This window comes from Vombatus ursinus, unplaced genomic scaffold, assembly GCF_900497805.2.
Source record: "Vombatus ursinus unplaced genomic scaffold, bare-nosed wombat genome assembly UNPS02014941.1, whole genome shotgun sequence".
NCBI lineage: Eukaryota > Metazoa > Chordata > Mammalia > Diprotodontia > Vombatidae > Vombatus > Vombatus ursinus.
The window spans coordinates 4,386,701-4,406,880 of NW_020954719.1; the positions used below are offsets into that span (position 1 = coordinate 4,386,701).

The 20,180-nt window shown below is 38.1% G+C and overlaps 1 pseudogene; it reads left to right on the forward strand.

The window, feature by feature from the left end:
• LOC114029702 overlaps window positions 1-20,180 on the forward strand; it is a 35,022-nt pseudogene that overhangs the window by 3,624 nt on the left and 11,218 nt on the right.

The following is a 20,180-nucleotide window of genomic DNA, read 5'->3' on the forward strand; positions in this document are numbered from 1 at the left end:
TATATATATATATATATATATATATATATATATATATATATATATATGTAAGAGAATTGTAGCTGAGGAGGGGTATGTCACAGGTGGAGCCATAGGAAAATGGGACTGATGTTTTCCCAAAGTTAAAGGTGGAAAGTGGGAGGAGGAGAGGATATGCTGGTGGCAGTTTGGCATGAAGATGTCAGGAGAGCAGCTGAGAAGGGTAACAAAGTTGGTATAGTAGCTGTTATAGCATAACCCTAATGCCACCACCCTCATAGTTCAGATTTGATGTCGAGATGAAATGAAGTACTCACAGATCATTGAGCATTTAACCCAAGAATTACTTTGTCATAGCACAGTAAGGATATACAAACAAGACACAATGCTATTTAGCTTCCCTGGACCTGGCCGTCCTCATGTCCATAAGGAGACATTATCTGGCCAGCAGGGCTGGGTAAGATGACTTTATGGGCTTTAGAAATCCACCAAGTTTAAAAGGTCTACAAGCTAGGACTTTTAGGGCAGCTAGGTGGCACAGTGGATAAAGTGCTGGGCCTAGAGTCAGGAAGAGAATTCTTCCTGAGTTCAAATATAGCCTCAGGCACTTACTATCTGTGTGACCCTGGGCAAGTCACTTAACCATGTTTGCCTCAGTTTCCTCATCTGTAAAATGAGCTGGAGAAGGAAATGGCAAACTACTCTAGTATCTTTGCCAAGAAAATCCTAAATGGGATCACAAAGAGACAGACACAACTGAACAACAATGGGACTTTTATGTCCTTAGAATCTTAGATGACCAACGAAATTGACTCATGGAATCCAAGGTCAATCAAGTCCCAGGGATAGCTTTGCCCTAAGCCTATGACATGTTGGCTGGAGATTGGAGGAGAGAGGAAGCTGTGTCAGGGAAGCTAGAACCAATCAAGTAGGTCAATCAGGTCACAGAGTCAGCTTTGTCTTCTTTTAGGTAAAGCTTCCTCATTTTGGGAATGGGAAGAAAGAAGCTGTAAAATGTTGGTCCTATCACAGCATCTCATTTCTCCTTGCTATTTTTTAATTTCACATCTTAGAATGTGTTTATAAAAATCATCCCTTCTCTTTTGACTAGCCAAACAAATAAGTTTGTCCAGAAACTTAAAGGAACCAGGTCAGTCCCAAAGCATACTCATAAGATAACAGTCCTACAGGAATTAGATTAGCTCAAAAGAAATAAACTTCTCTCATTTTGCTTCTATTTCATTTTTGTTGAGTTTTCATGGAAATCAGTACTGATCATCATATCTGAACATTGAACATCATATTTGGAGTCACTCTAAACTTTCTCTTCCCTCTTCAAGCCAGCCTCTAACTTTCTTTCTCAGGAGATGCTGTCACTTTATGAAGAAAATTAAGTCTATATGCCAGGAACCTTGTCATCTCCTCTATTCCCCACCTCACAACCTCTCTGCTTTTTCACCCATCCTGTTCTTTCCTATAGCCTGTGAGGAAAAAGTTGTAAACAAGGCCAACCCCTCTTTCCATCTCCTCAATCCCATTCCTTTGCCTGGCACTTAAAGTTTTCATGATATGTCTACAACTAGATTTCATGGTACTGCCCTTCACACATTCTACATTTGAGCAACATTTTACCACTAGCTGGTCTTCTTCTTATTTACCTGAGCTTGTCCTGAGATAGCTGACATAGTCTGTTGCTAAGTCCATACCTGAAGTCTTTCCAGGTTGGTAGTGCCTACCAGAGATAGAATTTGTTGACCTAGCCTTCAAGAACTTCCATTCACCTCCATGCAAAGAGAAGGCCTAAGAATAGTAATTCTGGAAATGGATAAGAATTCATTTGTATATAGCATTTTATGATTAATACAGTATTCTCATCACAACTCTGTGAGGCTATTTTATAGCTGAGAAAACTAGATATTTGCTTGCCTATATATAAGATAGGAAGGAGGAGGAAGAGGAGGAGGGGTAAAAGAAGAGAGAGAAAAAAAGGAAGAGAAAGAAAGAGAGAAAAGAAAGGAAGGAAGGAAGGAAGGAAGGAAGGAAGGAAGGAAGGAAGGAAGGCAGGGAAGAAGGAAAGAAGGAAGGAAGGAAGGAAGGAAGGAGGAAAGAAGGAAAGAAGGAAGGAAGGAAGGGGAGGAGGGGAAGGGGAGCTATTTAGGACTGTCTCCATAACCCCACCCCTTTCCCCATCCCAGAGGGGACAGATATGCACCCTATCTATCTCTTCCTTTCTCAATGCATTTTATTTTTATAAGATTTAATTTCATAGGAGATAAAGATCACCCATATTTCAAGTACAAAACAAAGGATATTTTACCTTAATTTTCTTTATATTCAACACCTATAACTTTTATTCTTCATTTTCCTCTCCTTTGTTCCTGTGGCAAATGGGCTTTGCAATTCTCAGGCCTGGCAAAGGAGACTTAGATTCAGGCACTCTCCCAAGGCTGTCAACACAGCCCCCAATAACAGACAGGGAAGCCACATGGTCTCTCCACACACTCCTTCCCTTTGGTGCCAAAAGTGCTATCTATCTCCACAGTCTTCCCACATCAAGGGCTAGAGCTTGAGATCTGAACTTAGATCTTGCCTACTTTTTGTTACTTTTGAACTGTCAGAAAATATTATATTTTTCCTGTTAGTAAGAGAGAGAAAAGAAAGAGGGAGAGAAGAAAGGGAGGGGAGAAGAAGGAGGGAAGAGAAGGAGGGAAGAAAGAGAGGAAGAGAAGAAGAGAGAGAGACATGAGGGAGGGAAGAAGGAAGAAAGAGGAAAGAAAGAAAGAGGAAGGGAGGAAAGAAAGAAAGAAAGAAAAAGAAAAAGAAAAAAGAAGGAAGGAAGGAAGGAAACAAAGAAAGAAAGAAAGGCCATTCTATTTGAGATTTGGCAGTAAAGTATAAGATACTATGAGGTTTGATCAATTAGAAAATTCCTGATTCATTTTTTAGGTGCTGGAATAAAACGATTCAGTCTTGTTTCATAGTCCTTGTATTCTGATGTCTGAATTGCTAGAGACTTCCTCTAATTCTAACAGTGGTAACCTCAAAGTGGTTTCTAAACTTACTAAATAAATAGCTTTCTAAGAGTAATACACCATATTTGTTCATGTTTTCAGTTTAGGGAAGGCAGACTGCATATGACTTCAATAGTCCATCCAACTCCATATCCTCTGATCCTATGATCATTTTGGAGTTGGTTCTAATAGAGGCTAGTAATAGACCTAATGCTGAACTTATTTTACAAATTTAAAGGGAAAAAAATTACCTAAGTAAAAAGTTCCCAAAATATTAAAATATTAAAAGTTGTATATACAAAAAAAATACTTTATTGACTTTAAAATGGGCTTTATAACATTTAGCTTTCAGTCAATGTTTTTATTTATTTTATTTTTATGAACTTTTGTTGAGGCATAAGAGTCAAGGTCAATCAGACACCAGTCTACTCATCTAGTTGTGGTTTTAAAACTCTAAACTCTAAAATCTCATCAAATGCAATTTACACAAAGTTAAAGGTTAACAATGATTTTTTTTTAATGAGAGAATAATCACATGAAGAAAATCTGGATGTTTGACAACATCATAGCTTTGGGTGTTGACCTTAACTGATTTCCACCCACTGCTCACCATCACCAGTTTCACTCAACACTTCATATACTCAACAGTCCTACGCAAAAGGGCTATGTGTCTTGAGGACATTACTAATTCTGAAAATGCTGAAAGACAACAAACTGTATCTGGTCAGACTGTCTGATTCCCATGCGCATCTTGCTTCACTGTGAAAAAATGCCAGAAATAGCATTCCTACAGGATTTCCAGTTCAGAAACCACAAGAATGCTCTTTCTCATGGTATGGCAACTGTACAACAAGATGGTGTCATCTGGAAAATTACCGTCTTGGAGACAAATATTTTTTCCCTTCTCCAATGATTTAAAATAGACAGGGTGTTGCCCAGAAATTATGCTTTCCACCCTCCAAGGTAGAAGAGTCTTCTTAGAAAATCTCCCTTGAGAGCAACAATTTTCATTGTTGAAGACTTTTTGAAAAAATCTTTGCATCTTTCTCCAAACATTTTGAAAATGTTCAAAGATTGATGATAGAAAAAGAAAGGCACTTCAGAATTTGCTACAAAATAAGTTTCCTTCTTGTATTAAGATGATAATAAGTTTGAACTTGAAATTCATTTTTCAAAAATATTTTAAATAAGCATTACTCATATAATAGTAGCTTTCCTATAATTAGTAATTTTGATGGCATTTATTAAGTTCCCATTGAGTTGTCCCAGACAACTTTTTAAATTTTACCAATATTTCAATCACTTGTCTCACTTTGTATAAGTACCTGTCATCCATCCTCCCTCAGTTGAAGGTAATTGTCTTCAAAGCACTGATGAAGGTAGGCCATTAATTCTCAGGGAGACTGCATTGTGCAGTACAATGATTGTTAGATTTGTAGTCAGAGAACCTGAATTTGAATCCTAACTCTGCCACTTACTGTGTGATGTTTGCCAAGTCAATTAACTCCTCTAGGCCACAGAATTCTCATTTGTAAACTGAGGGGGTTGGACTAGATGGTCCTGAAGGGCCCTTTGATCTCCAAATATATGGTTCTATGACCTATTACTCAAAATACACAAGGTTCCCAGTGTCAGCGATTGAGACATCCTTCAAATTCATTTTTTCACTTATTGCCTTCTCCAATACCATTCCTTGTAATTTACAGAGAGAGAGACCTATTGATTGTGTCTCATTAAGCTTGACATCAGGAAAAATTTCCTAACAATTAGAACCACCAAGTAGATTGAGTCACTCCAGTAGATAATGAGTTCTCTCTCAATAGAAGTCTCCAAACAAAGGCTGGATGACCATGTGTTGGGTATGAATTGAGCTAAATGGCTGCTGAGGTCACCCTAAACTCTGGGATTCTGGAGTTCTCTACAATTGTCTCTATCTATGGTTACATTTAATAAATAACATGCTACCTTCACTGAGTATTATGTACTTATGAAGTATGGAGTATACTGGAGTATCATGAAGAAGGAAAACAAAATAAAAGATAAATGAGGAGTTTTTTAGGGAAGAAATATTTTCTAAGCAAACATTTTTAACTTTTGAAAAAATGTCATGATGCCTTTTGTCTTTCTCCCCCACACCAACCTTCCATATTTTGACAAAAAAAAAAATTAAGAAAAAACTATAGTCACTGTACTTGGCAATGTAAATATAATTCTTTCCTAATAGCCAACCACTTCTCTGAGAGGAAACATGCTTATTTACCTCTTTTTGAAGACCTTCATTGGGTTTTCAACTACTCATAGTTCAATTTATTTCTAGTGATCTTTTCATTTAAATATTGCTATAGTTAGTGTGAATAATGTTCTTTCTTCTGCTTCATTTTTTACTGCATCACATTCACATGCTATTGGATTTTTTTTAGTCCTATCACTGTTGATAGGTGTCCATTTTGTTTCTAGTACTTTGCAACCATAAAATGTGCTACCAAAACTATTTTCATCCATATTAGTCTATATTAGCTTTGTGTGTGTTTTTGACTTGCTTGATGTGTGTGCCTTAAGGGATCACTGTTTCAAGGGGCATGGGATGTTCACAGATACTTTTCTTGCATAATTCAAGAATAAAATGCAAAGCAAGTGAACTACTTCACGGCTTTACCATCAGCATGCTTAATTGTTCCCATATGTTCCCATAGACCAGAGATGATAGGTTAGGCTAGTTACTTTAGGTAAGAGATTAGAATGAAATGAGACACTCATAACCCATCTAACAGTTAGCTATAGAAGGGTAAGCACATTCAGAGCAGAGAAAAAAATTTCATCTAAGGACACAATTGATTCAGATGAACATAGCTCCACAGTATTGGTCATCTTTCTAGTCTTTCAAACTGAAGCCTCAGGATCCACATAGAGCTTCTTTTGATTTTCTATACTCAGGTAGCCAGGAAATTATTTCAACAGCCTGAGTCTTAGTCCCCTGAACCAATTAAGTATCAAGGATAGTTTTAAGGTAAAGAATTAGCCTATCCACAGCAGGGCTCTTTGGTACATATTCCTACAACAACCCATGTATTGTTATTTTTGCCAATTTGCTTGGTATGAAGTGAAATCTCAGAAACGTTCTATCCTTTGACCTGTGAAGACTGACTCTCAGTGTTAGATATTTGTGTAACTTCCCAGTATATTTTTGTGCAATAGAGTCCCTCCTTTACATTACATAGGTCATGCCCAAATATACCTTGCCCATTCCAGTCCACCTGATTCTTATGGAAAGTTGAGGGAAATCTACTTCTAGTGATATAAGACTCATGGCTTTATAATGGGAAATGAAGAAGAGTCAACTGGCTTCTTAGATGGAATAATTCAGGACATACACAGTAGGGTGATCCTCCCCTCTGTTCTCTCTCTTCTCTTTGGCCTTGGATCATTAAGCCTGCTATGAGCTGCCTTCTAAAAGCTGAGTAGTGGAGAATCAGCTGCCCCTCACCCACCTGGGCACCAGGAATGCATGGGTTTGTCTACCTCTTTTTAATTTGTTCTTTCCTGATCTTAGATCTGAAATGGAGTGTCCAGGCAATATTGTGCACCACAAAAGCTCTGAAGATCCCGGGAGGCCCGGAAGGTAGAAGCAATGGTGTCACCTGCATAAGGAGTAGAGAACAATGCAGGCTATGGATTCAATAAAGGAACAGCTTCTTAGAGGCCAATGAAAGTCTTTCCCAAGAGAAAATAGCCTCCTGGAGGAGCTTCATGAGGACTCTATGAAAGGAGAAAAGGACTTCCAGGGCCAATGGCTAGGAGGTCCCTCTTTGCCACATGTGTCTAGATTACATATTTATCTCCTTTAGATTCATCACTGGTGTTTAGACATGAACATTGAAAGAGATACTTCACCTACCCCTAACCAACTGGTGTTACCACTATCATCTGAATAGGTTGACTAGAACTAAACTTTCAGCTGCCCCGGCTTCTGCAGGCTGAACTGAGGGTGAGGTTGGATGAAATATATTTATAACACATGGGAGCCCCAACCACAGTATTTGGCACAGGCAGGCAACTATTCCACAGGTGAATCCAACCCTATATACTCAAACAGATTTACATGGTGGAATCTTTACATTCAAAGGTGTCTTGGTAAATGTTATCAACTGACTCTCCAGAAAAAAAAATTGTATAACACACTTTTTAAGTTTAATCAGCATTATTAATATTTTCTCTATCACTCTCTTAAGTCTAGACAATCAACAAAACAATTACTCAAGGTTTGATTGGTAGTGTTGCTGATTTCTCATACTAAAATTTAACAATTAACTCTCAGTAGCCAGTTTGAGCTGGCTCCACATGTTCGTGAGACCTAAATAAGCACACGGCTTATAAGTTATAGCTGTAGAGGCAGTGTTACATTTGTAAGGAGATTTTTTTGTGAGTGATATTTGCTAATATATACACACACACACACACACACATATATATATATATTTCCAATTACTGTTTCAATTTTGCCTTCATTGATTTTTACTTGTGTAAAAGCTTTTGAATGTACATAGTCAAAATTGTCTGTTTGATCCTTTATGATAATTTGCTCAACTGAGAATTCTCCCCCTAATCATAGCTGTTAAAGGTATCTGATCTCACTTTCTTCTAATTCTTAAATATTCAGGTTGAATATCCATTTTGAACTTATTTGGATATATGGTGTAAGATGGTGGTCAAAACCTAACTTCTGAAAAACTTCTTTACAGTTTTCTAGTAGTAGTTGTCAAAAAAGAGTCCTTTCCCCAATTCTGTATATACTTGGTGAAACAAACTTATTTCTACATGAATGAATGGCCACAACGATGAACTTTTAAAGAATCAATAAGAGCCTAGTTTTAGCTGGTAACATCAAATTATTATTGCAAATTTTTCTCAAAATCCTTGAATCTCTCACCACTCTCCTTGAAATTTCATTGAGAACTGGTATACAGAAGTCATAGGAGTCAAGAAGATCATTGCCTATCATAGTGGTCCACAAATTCACTCATAGTTGGTGATAAGTGACCTGATATACAAATGGTCTCTTTAAGGTAACTCATTAGGCATAACTTTCCTTTAGAAATATTTTATTAGCCAAGTCAAATTTAGTCCCAGTCATAAAAAAATAGCCCAAAGAGGCTCTCTTTCTTCAAGGAAGGATTTTAAATACCACAAAAATAGCTTCCTGATTGCTGTTGGTTTCCTACACCACCACCACCACCACCTTACTACCTTTAGTGCTAAGTCAAACCTTCTGACTCTTTCTTTGGAAAATAGTTTGTCATCACTAGGGAATATCTCCCAAATGATACCTTAACCTTAAACTAGTGAAGAAGGAAAGGAAGTATTCCAATTACTGAAAACAAAAATATTGAATAATCTAAAGCTTTTTTGTTAAATTTACTTTTTACAAAGTGTCATAAGAATGATAATAGGGCTCAAAGAGCTAGAATCAGCAGTTAAGTGGATGTCCGTGTGTCACTTCATCTTGTTAAGCACCCATCATTACATAGTATTAGAGCCCAGTGTCTGGCCAACTTGGCACTCAATCTTTCCACATAACACCATCTGGCAAGATTCTGTCCCAAGACCAATGGCCTCTGGCCACACCACTCTGGGCTGCGAATCCATTGCATCTTACAAACTGTAAAGGGTCAGGACAGTTCTTGGATAGGAGCAAGTTTCAATTATGACTGACTGAGCCCAAAACCATCAAAGCTTTGCACAGATTGTTCCTCCTAATCCTTTCTTGAATTAATCCTTTTCCCACTGCTCTTCTCATTTTAAGCAACCTTTCTCTCAAATGTTGATAATCTACTGTTTTCCTAAATCATCCTAACAACTGACCACACTCCAACATCTTCCTTCCTCTGACTTTTAAATATTTCCCTTTCTTGCTACATTTACATTTCTCTAAAACCAAGGTGAACTGGCTGCATACAGAGTAAACAGATGAGACTAAGAGAGTCATAAATCACAAAGCTGGATAGTTAGATCTTCCTTAACTCAGTAAATTTAGTTCCTCTTTACTTTCAAAAAAGGAGATAGAGAACCTTAGCTATGGTTTAAAGTAAACATGTTAAATTTAGTAATAAAAATACTATACTGGGGTTAAATGAAAGATTGTATATAATACAAACTGAATACATGCAAGGAAAACAAAAAATTCACATATAGAATTAGTGAAAGATATTGCCAGAGCCCCTGAACATACATTTCTTAATGTACTGAAGTTATAGCAAAAGAAAAATGTACATGAACTAAAACATCTTCAATGACTACTTATTGCCTCTTGGATTAATTATAAAATTATAGGATTATAAATTTAGAGCTAGAAGGGATATAGGATGTCATCTAGCCCTACCCTTTTACTTTACAGATGAGGAAACTAAGGTCCAGAGATTTTAATTGACTTGCCCAAGATCACCTAAGAAGTAAGCAGCAGAACTAGGATCTGAACTCTTGTCCTATGACTACAAATTCACCGCTTTCTACTATACTGAGATCAGCCTAGTATTGAAAGCTTATGACTATACTGTTCCCACATACACTTCCAGGCCCTTCCTGTCTCTATTACTGTCCAAATGACCTGCTAGCTGTTCCCCATATGCAACATTCCATCATCCAATTCTATGTCTCTGTATAGGTGGTCTAGAATTCACTTCCTCCTTAGAATCCCTAGTTTTCTTCAAAGCACAGCTTTGGTGCCACCACCTGAAAACAAGGGCTCTTCTGATGCCACAAGTTAATACTCTCACCCTCTTGAAATTACTTTGTATCACTTGTATATGTGACAAAGACAACGAGGTGGCATAATGGAGAGAGTGCCAGCCCTGGAGTCAGGAAAACCTGAATTCGCATCTGGTCTCAGATGCTTATTAGCTGTGCAACCCTGGGCAAGTCACTTAAGCCTCAGTTCCTCATTTGTAAAATTAGCTAGAGAAGGAAGTGACAAACTACTCCCGTATCTTGATCAAGAAAACCCCAAACAGGGTCACAGAGAGTTGGACACGACTCAAACAATTAAACAACAACAGAAATGGTTTGAGAATCACTTTGTTCTATCTACTTATCTGTATACATATTGTATTCCCCAATAAACTACAACATCCTCAAGTGGAGACATTCTTTCACTTTTGTTATCTACATCCCCTTGTCTTGTTGAAAAAAAAAAACAAAGTAGTATTTTGCTCTCGAATCAAATGTTTTTGTGTGGTCAACAAAGAATTAGCACAGTTGGATCTTACATTTGCTACATCATTCAGTCAATTGTACGATACGTAACCTGTGACCCAGGGCCCTTCGAGAATCTGGTACTATACATATTAAGTTGGATCCTAGTGTCCTGATCTAAAGAGGGCCATTTTCTTTCTCATTGCCCCCACTTGGAATTGCTCCAGGAAAATCTCTTAGCATTTGTGGTATAGCTTATATATCAAGTTCCCCAAATGTAAATGACAGGGTCCCCAGGTCCTGTAAACAAGGCACTAACTGCATGTTTTAAAAGGCAGCTTTTATTTCACCCCACATAAACTGTATAAGATGTAGAGGAATCAGAGGGATCCAGAAATATCTGATACAGAAAACACATAAAGCACTCAGGTCACTCCACACCCTCTCCAGTAGAGAAATGAACTTGAGAATGCTATCAAGGCACCACCTGATATGCCAGGGTAATTCTTTCTTCCCATAAGGTCTTATGCGGTCACTTCCAAATTCATACGATCACCCTATAGTTTAGACTCTTTCAAAAAATTAAACATACTTTGAGAACTGCTGAATAAGCAATCAATTCCCTTTCTGTCAGATCCACACTGTTCAAGTAACTTATTTGCCTTGCTGTCCAAGTAGAACATTGTTCAGGAACTATATGGAATATCTTTTTTTTCTCCTAAAGATCCCAAAATATTAGGAAATTTTGTCTCTCTAGAAGATCCAGTGCCCACATTTTCAAACTCAGGAAATTTTAAACTTATTTTAAACCCATGAGACAGTTCTTAACCCTGAGACTTCCCTCTCAGAGTAAAGAAGTATGAACACATCTGCTTCTGCTATGTTCTTTTGCAGGAGAACTCTAAAGGCCATGCTATCACCATCCATTAAACCAGCAAAGCCCATTTTCAATATATCTCCTCTCAAGCTGTATACAAACACATATTTACTGCAGCCATATGCTTCTGCTACAAATCACCATCAGTGACTCTAGGTGGCGCAGTGGATAGAGCACTGGCCCTGGAGTCAGGAAGACATGAGTTCAAATCCAAACTCAATCCAGACACTTACTAGCTGTGTGACCCTGGGCAAGTCACTTAATCCTGATTGCTTACAAAAAGGTGGGGGGGGGGAGAGAAACCTCCTCATACAATTTTCTGCATTAAAAAAGAAAGCACAAAGGAAAAAGGAAAAGAAGTCCATAAGAGATTGACCAGCTCACTTATACAGACCACAGAGAAAGCTGTCTAATTCTCAATCAGCCAGGAATCAGGAAGCAACTCCTGTCTCTGAAACCCAAACAATAATGGTGCCTATGGGGATGCTCACATTCTATGGAAATGTGTCATTTAAATGTCTCCAAAAAAAAAAAAAGATCATGCCCTATAATCTCAACAAACTGATTAAGGAATTCATCAAATTGATCAGAGACTTTCTTGATTCCCCCTATAAGAAAGATATGGTTAATAATGATAATAATATATAGCCAGAAATTGTGCTAAGTGCTTTATAATTATTATCTCATTTGATCCTCACAAAAATCCTAGGAGTTAGGTGTTATCATTATCCTCATTTTACATATAGGAAACTGAGGTAAAGGTTTAAGTGACTTGCCCAAGGTCACATAGCTAGTGTCTAGGGCAAGATCTGAACTCAGGTCTTCCTGATTTCAGGCTTGGCACTCTATCCACTGCACTATCTAGCTAGAATTTCCCTTGTGAGAGCCTACCTGTTAGTTTTTAATACCCTTGTGAAGGATGCTCTTAATGAATGCATAGATTATTCTCATCATAATTTTATATAAATTAGAAAGTAGAATGCTTTCTCAATTGCTTTGTTTGGTATTGTAGTATATCCAGGGAGATCAGGAGGTTGAAGATGCCTGTAGGTTCAGGCAGAAATCATTCTCCTAAAAAGTTGACCGATAGCACAAGCCTAGCTCTAAGGAATGATACAGTAATGATAAATTATCCAGCTATCTTCTGGAGTTCTCTCATAATTAGTAGCTAATAACTTCTTTTCTTGTGATAGTGTCAACTCTTTCAAAAGGTAGAAGAAACGAGAAGAGAAAATTTTTCTCTGGAAATGATTATCACTACAAGGGAGGAACTCACTGGGAAGATAAAAATAATGAGAAGCTTGATGTGAAGTGAGCATTGCATCCTTGAGTTTGTGATAAAAGACAGGAAATCAGGGCATAGTCTGATACACACCTTAGATTTGGGGAAAGGACATCATTAATAGTTCAGAGAAGAGATTGGGAGAATCCTAAGAACTAAAATACTTCAGGGGAAATCAACCCTGGAGGGATGGGAGATGTTTAACAATGAAATTCTGAAGACAAAAAAGGAAACAATTCCAATGAGGAAGAAAAAATAAAATTTGCCTGAAATTTGCCTTATGTGGATTAGAGATATGAGAAATTCACCAACCAACTTTGATTTTTTTTAAAGAAATACAGAAGATGAAAGGACAGCAGAGAATAAATATAGGAACATGGTGCACTGCTATAAAAAATAGTACTAGGAATGCTAAACCTCAGAATGAATTAAAGCTAGTAAGAATAGTTAAGGACTAGAAAAGTTTTTTTAAGCTCTATCAGAAGCAAATGGAGAACTGAAGAAAGGAGAGGACCTTTGCTTAGGATGGGACAATGCTAATGTATGAGAGAAAGAGAGAGAGAGGAAGAAAGAGAGAGAGAGGTTCCATGGTTCCATGGACCCCCACAATGTAAACTTGGATATTGTTCTGATGAGTTTTCCAAGAAGAACTCAATTTCTCTCTGAATTGGACTTGTTCTTCCAACCTGCTCTCACACTAGCAGATCCAAGTACACAGGAGAGAAACTCTCACTACCACAGTTCTATTCAGACTTTCTCAGAGTTCTAGTGGTAACTCTTTTGAGAGCAAACATATAGGATAAATTGGAACTAATCCATAGAAGGAAGGCACTAGAATTAAGAGGGATTGGGGAAGGCTTCCTGAAAAAGGTGGGATTTAAACTGGGACTCAAAGGAAGCCAGAGAAACCAGAACATGGGGATGAGGAAGGAAAGCATTCTACTCTAGCTAGTGGCTAGCCAATGGCTAGCCATTCTAGCCAGTGAAAATGCCTGGAGTTAGGAAGCAGAGTATCCTGTGTGAGGAACAGAAAGGAGGCCAGCATCACTGTAGAGTCTGCAGTGGGGAGGAAGATACAAAAAAAATTGGCAAGATATTAGGAAGCCAGGTTATGAAGAGCTTTAAAAGCCCAAAGTGGGGGTGGGGGGCAGAGGATGGGCAGGGGGATGCCAGAGCAAAGATGGTGGAGAAAAGTCAGCAACTTGCCTGACCTCTCCCAAAACCCCTTTGAACACCTTTAAATAAAGCTATAAAAAAATTCTTGGAATAGCAGAACCCAGGAAAATCTGGGGTGAAATAATTTTCCAGCCAAAGACAACTTAAAAGGTCAGCAGGGAAGGTCTGTCACACTTGGGTGAGAATGGAACACAGTCCAGCGCAGGCCACACCAGCATGGACCCAGCCCCAGCAAACCAGGAGCTGGCATTGGTAGTCATTGAATATGCAGCAGCAATGGCTGCTTCCAGAGCTCTCAGCCCACAGATGGAAAGGGAATCAAACAACTGGTCAGTAGGAGATAACAGGGGTCTTTTTGCTAGCATAGAGGCAGGAATCTGTTGCTTTGCCCATATTCAGATCTGGGTTGCAGTCCTGGGTGGTAGTCCCAGGGCAAGGAGGAGCACTAGCATACCAGAGTTTATGGCCACAGTGGAGCGGGGACCCTCCTCACAGTTCCAGGGCAGAAAAGAATGCTTGTGATCACTCACAGACCACAGCACAGACCAGGAGAGTAGTAAACTTAGATCATCCCACATTAGAAGAACTGAAAACTTACAGGTCCTTAGAAGTATCTCTGAAAAGAGCTTGCACAAAACCCCTGAAGCTTGGGATAGTGCACCCTTCACCCTGGAAGCAGAAGCCTACTTTAGCATAGAGTTAAAAGTCAAGAAATAGGCTGTGAAAATGAGCAAACAACAGAAAAAAAAATTCTGACCAGTGAAAGTTACTATGCTGACAAGGAAGATCAAAATGCACACTCAGAAGAAAAGAACAAAGGCAATGCTCCTTCATCCAAAGCCTCCAAGAAAAATATGAATTAGTCTCAGCTCAAAAAAGGATTTTGAAAATCAAGAGAGGTGGAGCAAAAATTGGGAAGAGATATGAGAGTGATGCAAGAAAATCATGAAAATAGGGGTCACAAGCTTGGTAAAGGAAGCACAAAAAATACTGCAGAAAATAACACCTTAAAAAACAGACTAGGCCAAATGATAAAAGAGATCCAAAAAGCCAATGAAGAGAAAAATGTCTTAAAGATCAGAATTGGCCAAATGGAAAAAGAGGCACAAAAATTCACTGAAGAAAAACAGCTCCTTAAAAAGTATAATTGGGGGCAGCTAGGTGGTGCAGTGGACAGAGAACCAGCCCTGAAGCCAGGAGGACCTGAGTTCAAATGTGACCTCAGACTAAACATTTGACGTTTACTAGCTGTGTGACCCTGGGCAAGTCACTTAACCCCAGTTGCCTTAAAAAAAAAAAGTATAATTGGAAAGTGGAAAAGGAGGTTCAAAAGCTCACTGGAAAAAAAATTCCTTAAAAATTAGAATTGAGCAAATGGAAGCTAATGAGTTTACGAGAAATCAAGAAACAACAAAACAAAAAGAAAGAATGAAAAAAATAGAAGACAATGTGAAATACCTCATTGGAAAAACAATTGACTTGGAAAATAGATCCAGGAGAGATAATTTAAAAATTATTGAACTACATGAAAGTCATGATCAAAAAAAAAAAAAAGCTTAGACATCATTTTTCAAGAAATTATCAACAAAAACTGCCCTGATATTCTAGAACCAAAAGGTAAAATAGAAATTGAAAGAATCCAGTAATCACCTCCTGAAAGAGATCCCAAAATGAAAACTCCCAGGAATATTATAGCCAAATTCCAGAGCTCCCAGGTCAAGGAGAAAATATTGCAAGCAGTCAGAAAGAAACAATTCTAGTACTACAGAACCATAGTCAAGATAACACAAGATTTAGCTGCTTCTACATTAAATGATCTGAAGGGCTTGGAATATGACATTCTGGAAGGTAAAGGAGCTAGGATTACAACCAAGAATCACCTACCCAGCAAAACTGAGTATAATCCTTTGGGAGGAAAAATCGACATTCAATGTAATGGAGCACTTTCAAGCATTCTTGATGAAAAGACCAGAGCTAAATAGAAAATTTGATTTTCAAATACTAGAGTCAAAAGAAGCATAGAAAAGTAAACAGGAAAGGGAAATCATAAGGGACTTTATAAAGTTTAACAGTTTACATTCCTACATGTGAAGGATACATCCTACATGATATTTGTAACTCATAAGAACTCTCTCTCTAACTCCCTAATGAGCAGTTAGAAAGAGTATATATAGACAGAGAGCACAAGTGTAAGTTGAATAAGAAGGGATGAAATCTACAAAAATAAAATTAAAGAGTGAGAGAGGAATGTACTGGGGGAAAAAAGAAAGGGAGAGGTAGAATGGGGTAAATTATCTCACATAAAAGAGGCAAGAAAAAGCTTTTACAGGAAGAAGAGGGAGGTGATGGGAGAGTGAGTGAACCTTACTCTCATCAGAATTGGCTCGAAGAGGAAATAACTCAATTTGGTATAGAAATCTATCTTACCCTACAGGAAAGGGAGATAAGAGAAGGGAGGGTGATAGAAGGGTGGGCAGATTGGAAAAGGAGGTACTCAGAAGCCAAACACTTTTGAGGAGAGACAGAGTGAAAGGAGAGAGAGAATAGAATAAATGGGATAGGATGGAGGGAGATACAGTTAGCAATAGTATCTGTGAAAAAAAATTTGAAGCAAGTTTCTCTGATAAAGGCCTCATTTCTCAAATAAAAAGAGAACCGAGTTAAATTTATTAAAAAAAAAAAAACAACCAGCCATTCTCCACTTGAAAAATGATCAAAAGATATGAACAGTTTTCAGATGAAGTAATCAAAGCTATCTATAGCCATATGAAAAAATGTTTCAACTTACTATCAATTGGAGAAACGCAAATTAAAACAATTCTGAGCTACTATCTCAGACCTATTAGATTGGCTAATAGGATAGAAAAGGAAAATTACAGATGTTGGATGGAGTTGTGGGGAAAATGAGACATTAGTGCACTGTTGGTAGAGTTGTGAACCAATTCAACCATTCTATAGAGCAATTTGGAACTATGCCCAAAGGACTATAACACCATGCATACCCTTTGACCTAGTAATACCACTACTAGGTTAAAAGAGATAAACAACAAAAAGGAAAAGGACCTATATGAGCAAAAATATTATAGCAGTTCTTTTCTGGTGGCAAAGAATTGGAAATTGAGGAGATGTCCGTCAATTGGGGAATGGCTGAACAGATTATGGTATGTGATTATGATGGAATACTATTGTGCTCTAAGAAATGATGAGCAGGATGCTCTCAGAAAAACCCATAAAACTTAAATGGGCTGATACAAAGTGAAATGTACTGTGTACAAAGTAACAGCAATATTGTAAGACAATCAGCAGTGAAAGCTATTCTCAGCAACATAATGATCTAAGACAATTCTGAAGGACTTATGATGAAAAATGCCATTCATCCCCAGTGAAAGAACTGATGGTGTCAGAATAGAGATTGAAGCATACTTTTTTTTTACTTTCTTTATTTTTCCTGAGGATTTTTTTGGTCTATGTTTTCTTTCACAACATGACTAATATGGAAATATTTTGCATGACTACACATGTATAACCTATATCAAATTGCTTGCCCTCTCAATGACAGGTCATGGGGAGGGAGGAAGGGATACTATTTGGAAGTCAAAATTTTAAAAATGAATGTTGTTTTTACATGTAACTGGGGGAAAATAAAATACTAAATAAGTTTAAAAAAATTCCAACAGGGTAGTTTATATTTGATCCTCGAGGTTATGGGGAGCCATGACATGGTCACAGATGAGTTTTAGAACTTAATTTGAGGCCTGAGTGGAGGACAGACTGGAGTGGGAAGAGACTTGAGTCAAGGAGACCAACTAGCAGGCTACTGCAATAGTCCAGGTGTGAAACGGGGAGTGGGGGCTTGAACCAGGGCGGTGGCAGTGTTAAAGGACAGAAAGGGTTGTATAGGAAACAATAGCATTTGACAATGGAATGTAGAGGTGGGCAATAGTAAGGAGTTGAGGATAACACTTAGGTTGTAAGCGCAGGTGACTAGGAGAATGGTTATACTAATAGCAATAGGAAAGTTAGGAAGAGGGTAGGATTTTGAGAGAAAGATAATGAGTTTCATTTTGGTCATGTTGGTAGTCCGTCTCTTTGGTGTCCTTGAAATTGTTTTTCATTACATTCCTATTTCTCAAGTTTTTGATAAATAAAATATCTTTCTCTGTCTTTTTTTAACATTAAATGGGGTGTATGGAGTATTCAGGGAGGACTAGAACCTCCTGGTTCATCCACCTTTGGGTGTCCAGCTGCCTCCCAGCTCTCACCTGTGGCTCCATGAAGCTTTAGCATTCACAGTGGCCACACCCTGGGAAAACTGACTCCGACAGACAGACTAAACTAGGTTGAGGGTAAGTTCCCATTGGAGGGGTCTACCCCAAGCATGTGAAGACTTCCCTGGCAGAACAGGCAGATAGGAACATTTTGTTTCAATGGGCTCCTGTGACTGGAAGAGAGAGTCAAGCTGATGACTTTGAGCAACTCTGCCTCACTTAAATCCTTTACCAGCAAATCAAAAGGCATCACCCAGACTCCAACATCATGATGTCATTTTGGCCTTCTTCAAGCATGAAGGGCAAATAACAACAAATACCATTCCACCTTGCTGACAAAAAAGATCCAAGTCCTCAGATCTATACCACAGATCATTTTTTTCCAAAACTGTCTGAAACCTATTTGAAAGCATTCTTTTTTTTTTTTGGTGAGGCAATTGGGGTTATGTGACTTGCCCAGGGTCACACAGCTAGTGAGTGTTATGTGTTTGAGGTCAGATTAGAATTCAGGTCCTCTTGACTCCAGGGCTGGTGCTCTATCCACTGCGCATACACACACAAGCAGTGTATGTTAAAATAGAGTTCTTTTTCCATTCATATTAGGTATCAAAATGTTCAGCTATAACAATGGCAATATCACATATCCTTTGAGAATGTCAATCTCTCTTTCTTTACACAGAAGCATTTTTTCTGCCTTTTTCATCATTAAGTATACTTTATGAAAAGGGCCTTCTATATGCATAGAATAGAGGCCTATTCACTGAATGGGCTTTGCCTCACTCAAAGTGAGAACCTGTAAAGGCCTTAGCTTAAAAGGGCCAAGGTCTCCCGCTGCATCCTGGGCCATCTCCAGTCATCCTGATTGATATCTGGCTACTGGGCCCAGATGGCTCTGGAAGAGAAAGTGACATTGGTGACCTTGCACAGCCCTCCCTCACTCAAATCAAAGTCAATTGCAAGTCATGTCATCATCTCCCTAATGTCATGGTCATTTTTTGACCATGAACTTTGAGAATAAAGGACAGACCACAACATATGCAAAGAAAAATGACCTTTAAATTGGGAATACCACAATAAAAATGACTAATTGTGATTTGTGACCTAATAAAAGTAAGAAGATAGTAAGAGATTCCACTATTGATTTTGATGAATTCAAGTCACCAGGCCCAGATGAACCTGAATTCAGGTAGGTGACACAGTGGATAGAGTGCTAGGCCTAGAGTCACGAAGATCTGAATTCAAATCCAGACACAAACACTTATTAGCTGTGTGACCATAGGCAAGTCATTTAACTTTGCTTGCCTCAGTTTCCTCTTCCCTCAAATGGGGATAATAATAGCAAACTTACTTCCCAGGGTTGTCATGGTGACCAAATGAGATAATAATTGTAAAGAATTTAGTACAGTGCCTGGCACATAGAAAGCATTATATGAATGTTAGCTATTATCATTATCATTATTATTAAAAAACTGGCAAATGTGATAGCTGAGTCACTTTCAGAAATATTTAAAAGATCATGGAAAATGGGAGAGGTACCACAAGGTTTGGGAAGGACAAATGTGGTCCCAAATTAAAAAAAGAAAGAGAAAGAACAGTCTTTAAACTACAGCGAGTTTGCCAGTGAGCTTGATTTCAATTCCTGGGAAATTTCTAGAATGGATCACTAATGAGATGGTTGTTGAACATCTAGAAAAGGAAGTGGTTGTTAAGAAGAGCCAGCATGGTTTCATCAAGAACACATCATGCCAAACTAACTGAATTTCCCTTTTTTGACAGGATTATTGAGCTAAAAGGTTAGGGAAATGCTAAGGATATGATTTACCTAGATTTTGGCAAAGTTTTTGATAAAGAATCTCATACTACTCAGAACTGGCTGTATTGCCAGATTCAAACAGTAGTTGTTAATGGTTCAATGACCATATGACAGGAAGTGCCTGGTGGAATAACCCAGGGATCTTTTCTTGGCCTTGTGCTTTTTAACATCTTTATCAGTGACTTGGATAGCAAAAAAAAAAAAAAAATACCTGAAACACTGGATGACAGAATCAGATTCCAAAAGCACTTTGACAGGCAGAGTTTAACCTAACAATATGAAATTCCCTATAGAATTTCCCTATAGAATCCCTATAGATAAATGCATTTGGGTACACAAAATGAATTTCACAAATAGAAGATCAATCACTCAATCACCAAGTATTAATTAAGTACCTACTATATATACTCAACCAGTTATCAGGTATTAATTAAGCACCTGCTATGTAACTGGGGTAGCTAGGTGGCACAGAGGATAGAGTACCAGGTTTGAAGTCTTCCTGAGTTCAAATCTGGGGTCAAGTACTTACTAACTAAGTGACTCTAGGCAAGTCATTCAACCCTGTTTGCCTCAGTTCCTCATCTGTAAA